Below are 12,536 nucleotides of genomic sequence, written 5' to 3'. Positions count from 1 at the left end.
TTTACTATAGCATAGTCTAAGTTCTTTTATTACTTCAAGGAAGACAACAATACTGATGATTATCAGCAGCTATTGCATATGTACAATAATGGTTTCTTTCCCCTTTTATAAGAAAAGAAAAGGAAAAAAAGAATGCATATTTGCATTACCATCATAATAACTACCACAGATTGACATGATATGATTGAGTATAATGGCTTCTGTGGAACCATTATGGTCGATCAGCAAATAATATACTTTTGCAGTTGTCTAACTACATATTTGCACATGTCAGCTCTTGTATACTTCAGTGACATAATTTAAAAGAATTTAAAAAAAAAACCCCCGTAAGAACAAACAACGACAACACAATATACTGAAAGAAAGAAAATATCTTTAACTCACTGAACAATGTCAAGTGTCTGAAGAAATCCAACAAATAAAATAAGGAATCAGTTTGAAAACCTAAAAGTGGAATTATAAGGTGATGTTCAATTGAGGTGGATTTCTGCTTGGTCAAATGTGAATTCCCCTGCCACCCATAGCCCCTACAGCCCCACACTGTACCCCCACAAGTTGCTCTGGAGGCTTGGGGAATCCTCTAAAACACATTTAGGGACATGGGGGACTGCAGTGGAGAGGGGAGGAAGGAGAATTCCATTGCATCCACTGGTGCAATGTTAGATTGCACCCATAAGACATGCAACGAAGGCTGCTACCAAAATCGAATAAAATCTGCAAAGAAGTACAACAAACTCTGCATTAAAAAAAAAAAATAATACTCACCAAAATCCACAAGCAAGATCCACCTGGTTCCAGCACCCCCACCCCACCCCCAGTTGAGTCAAATATCACCAGGCCTCTGCAGCTGTCTCTGTTGCTGTGATGCACTAATGATCTAAGTGCCCCTTTTAAAAGAGGATTGACTTTGCGAATCTGGAATGGATGCCAAAAAGGCAAGGGTATGTTGAAATCTTGTGGAAAAGGTTATCACCTTCTAATTCAAAGCATGGGCCCATATTCTCAGCTTATGAAACATCAGATCGCAAATTTGTAGAATATCTGGCTTCAGAAGTAGCACTGATGAGACATTTATACTTGAATGCTATATGGCAAGTGCCTATGACTGCTGGACAGCTTAAAAACCCTCTCAACTGTTTGAAGACCATTTAATGTTCCTGTGCAAAGAACATCCAGGACATTAGAGTCAGAATTCACAAAGGAGATTTTGCTGGCAAATAGTCCACAGCTAACTATTTCCTCATGCATTGAGATTTTAAGTAATTCTTAGGGGCTTTGTAGGAAGGGAGTATTAATGGAGGGTAGCAGTGGAAACCTATGCATTGATTCAATGAATGTGGCCCTGTATGAACATTACACATTTATGACCCATGCTTTCCTGGTTACAAAGCTCTTCAAGACCTACTTCTGAGAGCATATAACTTGGATTAAAAAGGGCAGTTCTGAGTACTGAAAGCCCAAAAGTAGCCTGTATAAAATAGCCAGAAATTGGGTTCTGCTTTTCTTAATTTGGAAAATATCTTTCTAAAAGCCCACTCTACCACCCGGTTAAGGAATAATGCTTTGGGTTAAAGCTGTTGGTTCCCAGTAATTTGGCTGCGAGCCAGGGTTCAGAGTAAATGGACAAAATGAGCAATACTAAGGCATGTTATCTGGGACTGACAGAAAGTATAACCCTCTGAAACCAGCTCGCCTTCAGAACAGTGGCGGAGATTGATGCTCTGGCACCGGGGGGTGGAGAGCAGGCGGGGGCGGGGCTGGCGCGCGTCTCAGGGGCATGGCGCGCTGCCTGAGGCGGCGTGAAGCCCAGTGTGGTGGGGCAGCCGTGATAGCACCCCACTGGGGTCGTGCTGCCGGGGGCGGTGTGCTCCCCCCGCACTCCTCTTCCTCTGTCAGTGCTTCAGAACAGCAGTTTTCCAAAAGGACCAAATCCACAAAACAAGGTTGAGGTAAAGACTCAAGACACCTCGAAAATTGCTTTCTCATTTTTTGGCACTTTTTTTGAAACAGGGTTAGCTTCCAAAAGGCACAGCCTCCCACAGGGACTGGAGCTCTTGAGGGGCAATTCATATAGACTGAGAGGTGCTGGAGCTACGTTCCGGCAAGTTCCGGCTGGGGAAAAATAGCCATGAATATTGGGGAGTAGGGGAGAGAAAGGTTGCTGCGGCAGCTAGAGTCAGTCCTGGTGGGCTTCCGCACATCCATGCACTGAGATGGCACCTCTTTGCTATTGCCCTCAACATCTTGGTGGTCATTTACAGGCCCTACACTTCAACCCCAAGGCCCAGAACCTTTGTTCCCGAGGACGGTCGTGGCTGCTCAAATGGAGAAGAAAAACGTAAATGCCCTGAGCAAAACAGAATGAAGCTAGCTTTATAACCTATTTAACAAGTGGGTACTTCTTTCAAGTTCTCATGTTCCTTGCCATTCAGTGCCTCCTGTAAAAGTTCACCCTCTCGCCTTCTCTTGCTTTACTGACTGTTGGAATGCAGAAGCAGTCTTCAGCAATCAGGTACAGAAAGGGGAACAGTTGACTCCTATAAGTTTAATTCTACCAGCACTTGACAAAAAGCGAAATGTGCTGTAGAACTACCTGTTGATAGCAATAAGCAGATGCTCCCCCCCTTCTCCTTCTGCACCTTATAGCAGTGTGAAAACCAACCACGTTTGATAAAGAGATGGTAAATGTACAAATAAGCAGACTTGTTTCTTCTGAAAACGCTCTGCGCTGTGTGGAAATTCAGAGCCATTATCTGTTGCAGACCTGTAACGCCCCTTTTTTTCTCTAAAGAGAACTTGTGCACATCTAAAACTGCAGAACCTGTTGAGAACATTTTGCTTTCAGCTCAAAAAAACTTTTGCTCACTGTATTCAGCAAACAATGCACTTAAAAATATTCTATCCACCCTGCTACCTGCTGCAGACAACCATCTGCAGAAAGCATGAAAAATGCTTTACAAAACCATTCCATTAAAGTACCGTTTAAAATTAGCTCTCTGTTACATCCAGATGCAAATATTGCTCTTTTGTAACAGCACAGCAATAGTCTTACATAAAGTGATTCCTGGGGAGGGTATGCATTAGCGTTCCAATCCAGAAGTGTACACTCAGGACTGCCAGCCAAGCAGGCTTCTTTACTGAATGAATAGTTGGAAATAGTATCATACATGCTCCAGGAGATGCGTGTGCAGAGAAATCGGCAGAGAAAGCACTGGTCATGGGGCAGGAGTTCCATATGCATATCACAGGGTTCAGCATGCATAAGGACTCTAGCATCCTATGCGAGGAAACAGGGGAGAGTTCGTCCAACTGTGCAGTGCAACCCCATACCATTTCAACCTTGAAATTACATATTTAACACTTTGTGCTGAGGTAGGTACAGTAACTACAATGCCACTAGAAGGTGGTGCACAGGTAACCATCACATCTATACTTGTTTCTGCAACACTTCCACAATGCAGAGTCACCTTATGCCTCAGCTCCATGCTGCCTCTTATTATAACTTGCACGCAAGGCAGTGACTTCGTTCGGTATACTGGTCCAAGTGGCTGAGGTTCCCAGCCACAGCACTCATTTGCTGGTGTTGTGAGGATTGGGCTGTAAGCCTTGCACAGTCTTGTATACAGGTGGTGCCCTGGACACCTGCAAGATATACCTGGATCCATGCTTGTTTTTAGCAAGGTTACTTCAGTTAAATAAAAAAACCATGGGAGACAACACAAGACTGGCGAACTGTGGCAAGCCCATCAAAGCTTTTTTTCCTCTTGCAACCTGGTAAAAAAAAAAGTCCTCTGGTAGAGATATGACTCGTAGTCCTTATTTTGCCTGCCCTTGGTATAGCACAATCCCATTAGGAGCCTTGCAGAACAAATGGAAAATAATTGGTTACTTTGGGAGATGAATGAAGGGTGAGTGAAATGGGAGAGGGGACAACTGTTAATGAGAAGAGTTCCTGCCGCCCCAACTGACGAAGTCAATTTCACAGATGCAACTACTGAAAAATGCTGTAAATGTATTTGTTGGAAGAAGGCTATAGAGAAACAAAACAAAGATACAAAATGCCTTTCTACATGTGACAAAGCAGTATTGGAACAATACAAAAGGTCTCCTTAGCTTTGTGGCATGTGATATTTTGAGGCTCTCAACTCCTTAAGGACATGACTGTGGTGGAAATAATTCTCACAATTAATATATGTATGAAGTTACGGAGTTCACACTGCCCAGTGAATCCTAATCCACCTACAGCGCACAAACATATCTATATAATCTGTCACCTTCAGCAGAATTCATTAAAATAATGTTATATCCCCCCTTGTTAAATGTAATTCTTTTAATTGAATTTTAATCTTACTGCATTATTTGGTAGATTTTTAATTGACATTTGTGGTAATTAATTGGTAAGCATTATAGCTTTGTCTGAAGAATTTAAAACAAAATTTGACACAGAGATTGGCTAGCCAGTGTTGGGATCTGCCTGCTGGGAACGTTTCATCATTCTTTCAGCCCATCCTGCTGATCATAGGTTAGGGGAAATGATGGACTCTTTTTTACAGTCGAGAATTACATTACTAATATATTCCATTACCACCACGCAAATGTCATGTTAATTTCTGATCATCATCAAGTCAGACAATGGTTTCCACACTGGCAACTAGCCAATTAGTTATGTGGAAAAATATTCAGCCAATTATGTTACTTGAATTAGGTTAAGGACTCAAGAGAAAGCAAATAAATGCTTTGAAACTACTTCAGAGATAAAATGTAAGTTGACACCGTCTTCATGTGCTGTACAGGATGTTATACAGTATGATAGGCACCTGCCAACATCCATAACTGTTTATGAAATCTAGCCGTCCTTTATGATGGCAGCAAGGAGCGGCATTTCCCCCCAATATTTGGTTCATTGTGTTAGGAGGAAAACCAAAATAGCTAGGACTGAGCACACAAGGCTTATAAAACACATTAGGCAGTATATATTAAATTGCTAAAATTGCATTCCACCCCCCACCTGAAAAAGTTTCACGAAGAAGAGGAAAAAGAAGACAGAACGAAGTTTACTTGGATTGCTGTCAAAGTGCAGGACAAAGTTATAGCAGGCCATTGCCTGCCATCCAGTACTGGCATCAAAGGGATCAGAGTTCGCATTCTGGGCCAGAACTAAGGATCTACATCTTTGCTTTTGACGCCATTTTAGGACACTTTCTCTGTTTGTAGAGATAGTCGCATATTAAATCATAAGAATATTAAGCAAAGAGCCAATAGTAACTCTGTCTATTTGCCAAAGGACACCAAAATGGAGCAAGGAGTGAGGAAGCCAAGTGCATCATTCAGATTTTCATCATACCACGTTTGTATCAGAGTAACACCCAGGCCTCTTCCGATGTTCTGCAGGATAAAACTGTGGAGCTTTCCTATTATTTTGGGTTATTAAGTGAATGTTTACAAACACAGGGAAAGCTTTTGCCATCTTCATGTTTAAAAAATTGTGTGCAGCGACATTAAAATGGGGGGGGGGGATCCATAGCACCATCCCCAGTCTTAAGAGATATTCTTGCACAGCAAGATTCGCCTTTATGCTGCTAAACAATGCTGATATATTTTTTGAGATCTGAGGAGAATACATAAAAATCCCTCTCACTGAATCTGGGTGTATATACTCGATTGCAAAGCTGCATACTTTGATTTCTCAATATGATGGTTTAACAAATAAAGATTTAAGTATAAACACTTGGGATTTATGTATAACTTCCACATAAACATAATTGCGTGTGAACTTAGCAAAATCGATCTATTAAACTGTTTACTGTGTCAGCAGTAAAACATGAAGTTATGATAATCCATGTTTAATGGCAGGGTGACTCCTGGAAAATAAAAGCACAGCCCCTTTAAAATATGTGTTAATTTTATTTTTGAATGAAAGTGGATTTATAATAGGCAAAGAGGGTTATTGATTACATGCCAGCGATGCAAAGTTATTATTTAAAAGGAAGTTTGGGGGGGGGGGGGAATTCCATATACTTTAAGCAAACTCCTAGCTGAAAATCCTTTCTTTTCTGTTTAATCTAGAAACCAAAAACTGAGCTCAATTTTCATTCTTCTGACTAAAGAATAATTGTATTTCTTCCAGTGCGAAATATTTGATAAATAAAAAGGTAGGCCAAAATAATTATAATATGAATGATGGAATTGCTTTAGACCTAAGCTAGTAATTCAAAGGTCTGGCAGTACCAATCACACACGACTAATCACCAGCCTGTTTGCAAAATGAAATAAGGAAAGTATGAGCTGCTGGAGTTTTCCTGATAGTCTAGCCATGGTGAGGTGATCAGGGAGTATTGCATCTGCACCAGGCAGATTATGGAGCAAAAGTAAGTACAACAAAGTAATTCTACAGAACAATTCCTGCCACTCCCCAGAGAAGGAAGAGACATATGGTGGTGGTAGGTGACTCCCTACTGAGGGGGACAGAAGCAGCTGTGAGTGGAAGTAGCAGGATATGTGTGAATGACTTGATCATGTCACACAGTATGCACACATGGCATATGCGTGTCCCCCCAGATATTGAGGGGGCCCATCCCCCTTCTTGAAAATTTCAGCGGGGGGGGGGGGGCTGGCCCTCGCCTGCTGGCGCTCCTGATTCTATGAATCTATGGTCAGTGACATCATTTTTTCAATAGGACAGACGTATACTAAAATGATGAATATTCTGTGTGTATTGTCTATTTTGGGACCCAAAGTATAAGATACTGAAGCTCCTATACATTCATTTTATGTTACTATTACAAGTGAGGCATCCACAGCACTGCTGATCAACCGATTCCCAGTAAGCCTTAGATCTTTCTGTGCTGACTTTACATGTCAAAAAACATTATCAACTTTCATTATGAAACTATTTTTATTCTAAATAGTTTAATAAAATGAAATGTACTGGGAACCATCTATAAATTACTGAGTTGCAGCTATATTTTGTCACAATTACTACATTCATTATCTATTTAGCACATTTTCAGTGTTCAAAGAGTTTCCAATATACTGGCTGCACTGAAATATCACACTAAACCTTGGGTTAACACAATACAAACTGTAGAGACCTTTGGGTTCTCCTGTCCTCACAAAGAAGAGTTTGAAAGCTTCCTCTTCCTCCCTTGGTTAACCACAATTTGTCATGTGGTACTGACCAATGGACTGTGGTTAACTTTAACTATGGTTATTTAAAAGAAGCCAACTTTAAATTATGATTTCAACAGTTGGCTAGTTTAAAATAATCATAGTTAACAATAACAAGCTTTAGAACCAGAAGACATGGAAAGCTGTGTTTAACTCAAAGTGGAAGCTTCCAAACTCTTACTTATGGCCAAACAGCAGAAAGCGGGAGTGAAAGGCTAAGGCTAACCGCAGATTGTTCCCATCATGTTAAACCATGGTTGAGCATGATATTTGAATTCTCTGCAATCTTTACAAACCTATAGCGTAGTTTAGTTGGCACATGGCTATTCAAGGAAGATGACTTATCTAAGGTCATGTAGTTTAAACTGAACAGGGACCTTGATTCACAGCTCTCATTCTTAGCAATAACACTACACCAGCTCTTCTATCACTGTTATAATACCAACAATGTTCTAGATCAGTAGTTTCCAATCTTTTGCAACCTGGGAGTCACCTTTTAATCAATTTCTCTCTTTTTTACCATATATTATTATGAGGTTGTGCTTCTGTTGCAACCCACCTTAGATGAGCTTGGAACCAGTAGGAGGTCCCAACCTGCTAATGGAAGACCAATGTTTGAGATGATAAACAAAATAAACACTATTAATGACAAAAGTGGAAGGGGGAAAAGTTTTGGGCTCATTTTTAAGCGTCTCTGTGAGTTCTTAGGAACTGAGTTTTAAATTACTGAGACTACTTACATTTACATTATTGACTTACCAGTTTTAGTTGTGGTTATTAAGCGTTTTCGTTCATGGCTGATGAAGTTTTGGAAGGGATTGACCCCTTTTCATTTCCAGCGTATTCAGAAGCCAGATTCACTCAGGTAAGTGATTCACAGCATGCTGTAACAGGAAAAAACTCTGGATCAAAAGAATGCTTGGTGGATTGGTTCCTTTCACAAGAAGCATCACCGATGAAGGAAGGGGGGAAATTGTCGCAGTATGTAATTTTATCTAACAGTCATTTTTTGCTGTTATAAACAGAACCATTGCCTAAAACTTCATCAAAATGTATTCTAGTTTCAATATGTTTCTTTGTTAAACAGTAAATTTACCACTACAGTAAGCTCACAACTTACATAGGGGCTACATTATGGGGATCACGCCTTAATCCCAAATCGTGTATAGTCAAAGCACAATGGGTTAAACGGCAGGTGGGGTTGCCAAAGTCTTTTTTTCTTGGATGGACGCCTGCCCCCTTCTCCTTAACACACAGTTTTCGGTGTGAGCGGATTGTTTGAAGGCATATTCAACACATTCTCATTCTTTGCTTTTATACGGCACATATATTACAGGCTCTATTGGTAAGAACATTAGGGGAGCTCTGCTGCCAAAGGCCTATCTAGTCTGGTATCCTGTTTCCCACAGTAGCCCAACCAATGAGAAGCCCACAAATAGGACATGAGCGCAACAGCCCTCTCCTGCTTTTGTTCTCCATCTTAGAATTCCCTCCTATAAGAAAGGAAAGGAGTAATGTTTCCTCTAAGATCGTGCTGGATCTGCCACTCACATTTTTCTAAGCAACTGACTTGAAAATATTTGTTTTTAGTAATTTTTTGTAAAATCTGCTGATTATAACAAAAATTCATAACTTTTAAATCCATTACTCTACTTGATTAATTAACTAAATGTTGCGGCCCTATTCAGATAGTTTCCTATCTGTGAGTGGAAATGTTTGCTTGCAGCTAATTTGGCCTAAATGTTAACAATGCAGCAAGGAAAAGAGTTTGGTTATTGAAACGAATGGAAGAGTTGGAGGGCAGAAGGCCCAGCACCCATGTTCTTCCATTTTAAGGAAGCTCACATACACATCGAAGTTTGCAGCAGTAAACACCATAAAAGACGAAGCAGGTACTTGTTTGTAAGTACACAACAGTATGCATGAAAGGAAGCCATGACTACATGTTCACAGTGTGTTTACAAAACCACATCACCAAACATGCTAGCAAGAAGGAACAAAGGTTCGTTCATCTTACCATTGTTTTAAAAAGCACCTTTCTGGCAGAGTATAGGCTAACCATGACTACAAATTACCTACAGCTCAGACACTGGAGGACAGAGGACAACAATACATTTATGTTTTTAAATATAAGCCGATTGGAAACCTTGGTAACAAAAATGACCAATAAATCTAAATAATAACAGAGGGTAGTTGAGGCACAAACAAGGCTTCTAATCTTTTTTTAAGACTTGCAGCAAGCTGGTTTTCAACGAGCATATTTTTAAAGGCAGGCAGTTGCAGTTTTTAAAATCTATTTATGTACTGCTTGATTGAAATAAAGCCTCTAAGCTGTTTACAAAAAAAGTTGGAATTAGACAATCCAGCAGTCCCTCCCAACTCAGTGTCACTCTAATGCCCATTTTACAGTTGTTCCCCCAAAATCCATGTCCAAGGAAAGAACCGAAAGCACATGGAGCCCACGTATTTTATCATGGACTCAAGGACAGCTGCTGCATTTTATTAGAGAGGGGTTATCAAGTGATGATCAAAGGTGAAGCTAAAACATTTTAGGCTCTACTGCTCTTAAATACTTATCTCTACAAGAAATGTTTGTTTGAACATATTATTTACATGGACATGTGTAAACAACATGTTAGGGTAGTACTGCTGCTATCCACATGTGCGTAAAATGAGGCCTCTCCAGTTGAAAAACATTTTGCAGTCTAAGGGGATCAGCGTACATATGCACATGTTGAAATAAAAACAAGTGCAAGGACAACAAAAGTAATCATATTAGATAGTCCTTCCTCAAAGGGATTGGAAACAGGGTATTATCAAAGTTTTACATCATTGGGGAAAAGATGACACCATCACACTTTCTGATTTACATATTTGAGGATGCATGCACACACGGTAGGTAATATTCAGCTTGTTAATTCTGAGAGTCTGTTCAAAACAACAAACTGTCTGCATGGAGCAGGTGGAACCTGCCCCCAGTCAGATTTTAAGTGCATGTCTGGGAATCAGCCCTTGAAAACAACTGGTGTGTGTTCAAACAGGTTAGGAGATGATCAAATATACTCTTATTTTCTTGTTTACTTTCCTTCTTCAACAATCCCCACTTTGTCAAAATGTCTACAGGGAACCTGAATGGAGCAGCTGCCAGGTCCCGAAGGCCAAGGCATCAGGTTGTTTACAAAACAGTCCTACCACCAAGCAACAAAACAAAAGAAAACATTTTGTTCTTCTTTGCTAGAATTCAGTACAACCTGCAGTTTAAAAAACCCTCCTGCACCTCGCTCATATATCTTTAAGTGAAGTTAAATGTTAAGTCATATATTTTAATCCAAACAAGTTTAATTTTAGTGAATGCCCATGTCATTTGTGACACGGCCCTTTGATAAATGAGCTGTTTGGGGAAGTTATGAATGAAGCGATATAGGAGCTTAATCTTCTCAACACTGCTGCCTATTGCTTATTGGAAACTTGACACAATGATTTCTTGGAAATAAAGAAGAGGTAAAAGTGGTTTCTATCATGAACTGGGTCCTTCTGGGAGAACCTGAAAGTATTTCAAAAAATAATAGCTTGGAATTGAAAGTAAACGAAGCCAAGGATCTCATATTCTTGGGTCCCACAAGGTAACGGGACTCTGTTTTTCCAAACAGGTTGCGTAGCATTGCATGAAGTAGCACAATATACTTCCCTTTCCCTTATTTTCTTTTAAGAAACAGAAAGTACAAATGGTATTGGACAAAGGCAGGAAGGGGGGGAAAGCAATTTTGAGAGTGTTAGCATTACCTCAACAAGGGAACATTTGCACTGTCATGTTAGTATCATAAATGATATTATTGTTACTGTCATATTTATTATCTGCCCAATAGGTCCCAGTGCGAGTTACAATTTAAAATTCAGTACTAAAAACTGTTAAATTAAATCGCAAGAACAAGAGCAGGGTCGGCACTGAAAACACACATCTCCGGTGTCAAAGGCCAGGGTAAAGAGAAAAGTATTCAGCATTCACCCAAAACTGTATAGTGAAGGTGCCAGTTGAACCTTTTCTCCAGCATTATACTGAAACAATGAGTAGGGAGTGCCACAATATATTGTGTGATACATGCAGAAAGCCCCCCGTTCATGGCATCTCCAATTAAAGGATGTCAGATAGCAAGACTGGGAAAGACCTCTGGCATGGGGTTTAATACATAGCCTGAAGCTACATATATGTTCTTTTTTTGTTACTCAAAATTAAATGCTGCAATTATATGGATTGGGTTGCAGCACATAGTGGGTAGGTGGGGGGCATGTGGGGGGAGGAGGAGAGCGACAGAGCTTCCACAACTCTTTGAAAACTTGACCTCCACTGTTCCCAATAGCTTAAAAAAATAAAAATCCCACGGTTATTAGTGGGACACTTTTTTTACTCCTGGAATTTGCCCCATAGGATGTGTTAGGGGGGGTAAGGGTTGTGGCAGGGGAGGGAAGCAGTAAACCTTCTCTCCCTGTACACTGTTGTCCCAATCTGGAATGAGCCCTCCATGTTTAGTTTTGAGTGGGAAAAAGTGCATGCTTTGCCCCAGGCCATTTTTACATTTTTAATTACCATACATTGGTACCTCTGGCTACAAGCTTAATTCATTCTGGAGGCCCGTTCTTAACCTCAAACCGTTCTTAACCTGAGGTACCACTTTAGCTAATGGGGCCTCCCACTGCTGCCGGCATGCGATTTCTGTTCTCATCCTGAAGTAAAGTTCTTAACCCGAGGTACTACTTCCAGGTTAGTGGAGTCTGTAACCCGAGGTGTTTGTAACCCGAGGTACCACTGTACACTCCAGTTTTCTTAATGGTGATCCTTTCCGAACAATTCAGGAATGCATCTAACCAACTATCACTAGGCCTGAGTAAGATAGGTCAAAGCCTTCCCTCACTTCTTGGTAAGTCATCAGTGCTCAAAGGGTAACAATGTGAAAGTGAAGTAACAAAACATACAGTTCTCTGAAATTTCATGATATAAGATCAGACTACTAGCAACCGTCACAGAGATTATCAACTGTTGTTGTTGTTGTTGTTGTTGTTGTTGTTGTTGTTGTTGTTGTTGTTGTTACAACAGGGAGGCCCTTTGAGGTCTCTTCAGAGGTGGGAAATGTTCCTTAAAAAGGATTGTTTTCCTATCTGCAGAGAATGTGATTTGTATTCAAAGTGATTCCTCCAGCTTCCTTGGAAGTTCCTGAAGGGGAACTCCCTAGTGCACCTAATTCCAGCTCACTGTTGGGGCTTCAGTTGTTTAGGCTGCAACTATTAGTTGACCATTGTTGTTTGCAGAGAGCACTGCATTGTGCTTTGAAGCCCCAACAATCAGCTGAAAGTTGGGGCTTCATTCCAAAGGG

General features: G+C 40.5%; 1 protein-coding gene across 17 annotated transcripts in view; it reads right to left on the bottom strand.

The window, feature by feature from the left end:
- Nucleotides 1-12,536, bottom strand: part of FOXP1 (forkhead box P1) — a 526,973-nt gene that overhangs the window by 445,410 nt on the left and 69,027 nt on the right. For 15 of the 17 annotated variants that reach the window (XR_013392008.1, XM_028719402.2, XM_077925035.1 and 12 more), the window contains exon 3: nucleotides 7,927-8,051. The exons of the other annotated variants lie outside the window; for them this stretch is intronic. The gene's annotated coding sequence lies outside the window, so the exon portion shown is untranslated. The remainder of the gene's footprint in view (nucleotides 1-7,926; nucleotides 8,052-12,536) is intronic. 17 annotated transcript variants of the gene reach the window in all.

Source organism: Podarcis muralis, chromosome 2 (genome assembly GCF_964188315.1).
Source record: "Podarcis muralis chromosome 2, rPodMur119.hap1.1, whole genome shotgun sequence".
NCBI lineage: Eukaryota > Metazoa > Chordata > Lepidosauria > Squamata > Lacertidae > Podarcis > Podarcis muralis.
The sequence above is the reverse complement of the archived record's forward strand: the minus strand, read 5'-3'. Positions and strand labels throughout refer to the sequence as shown.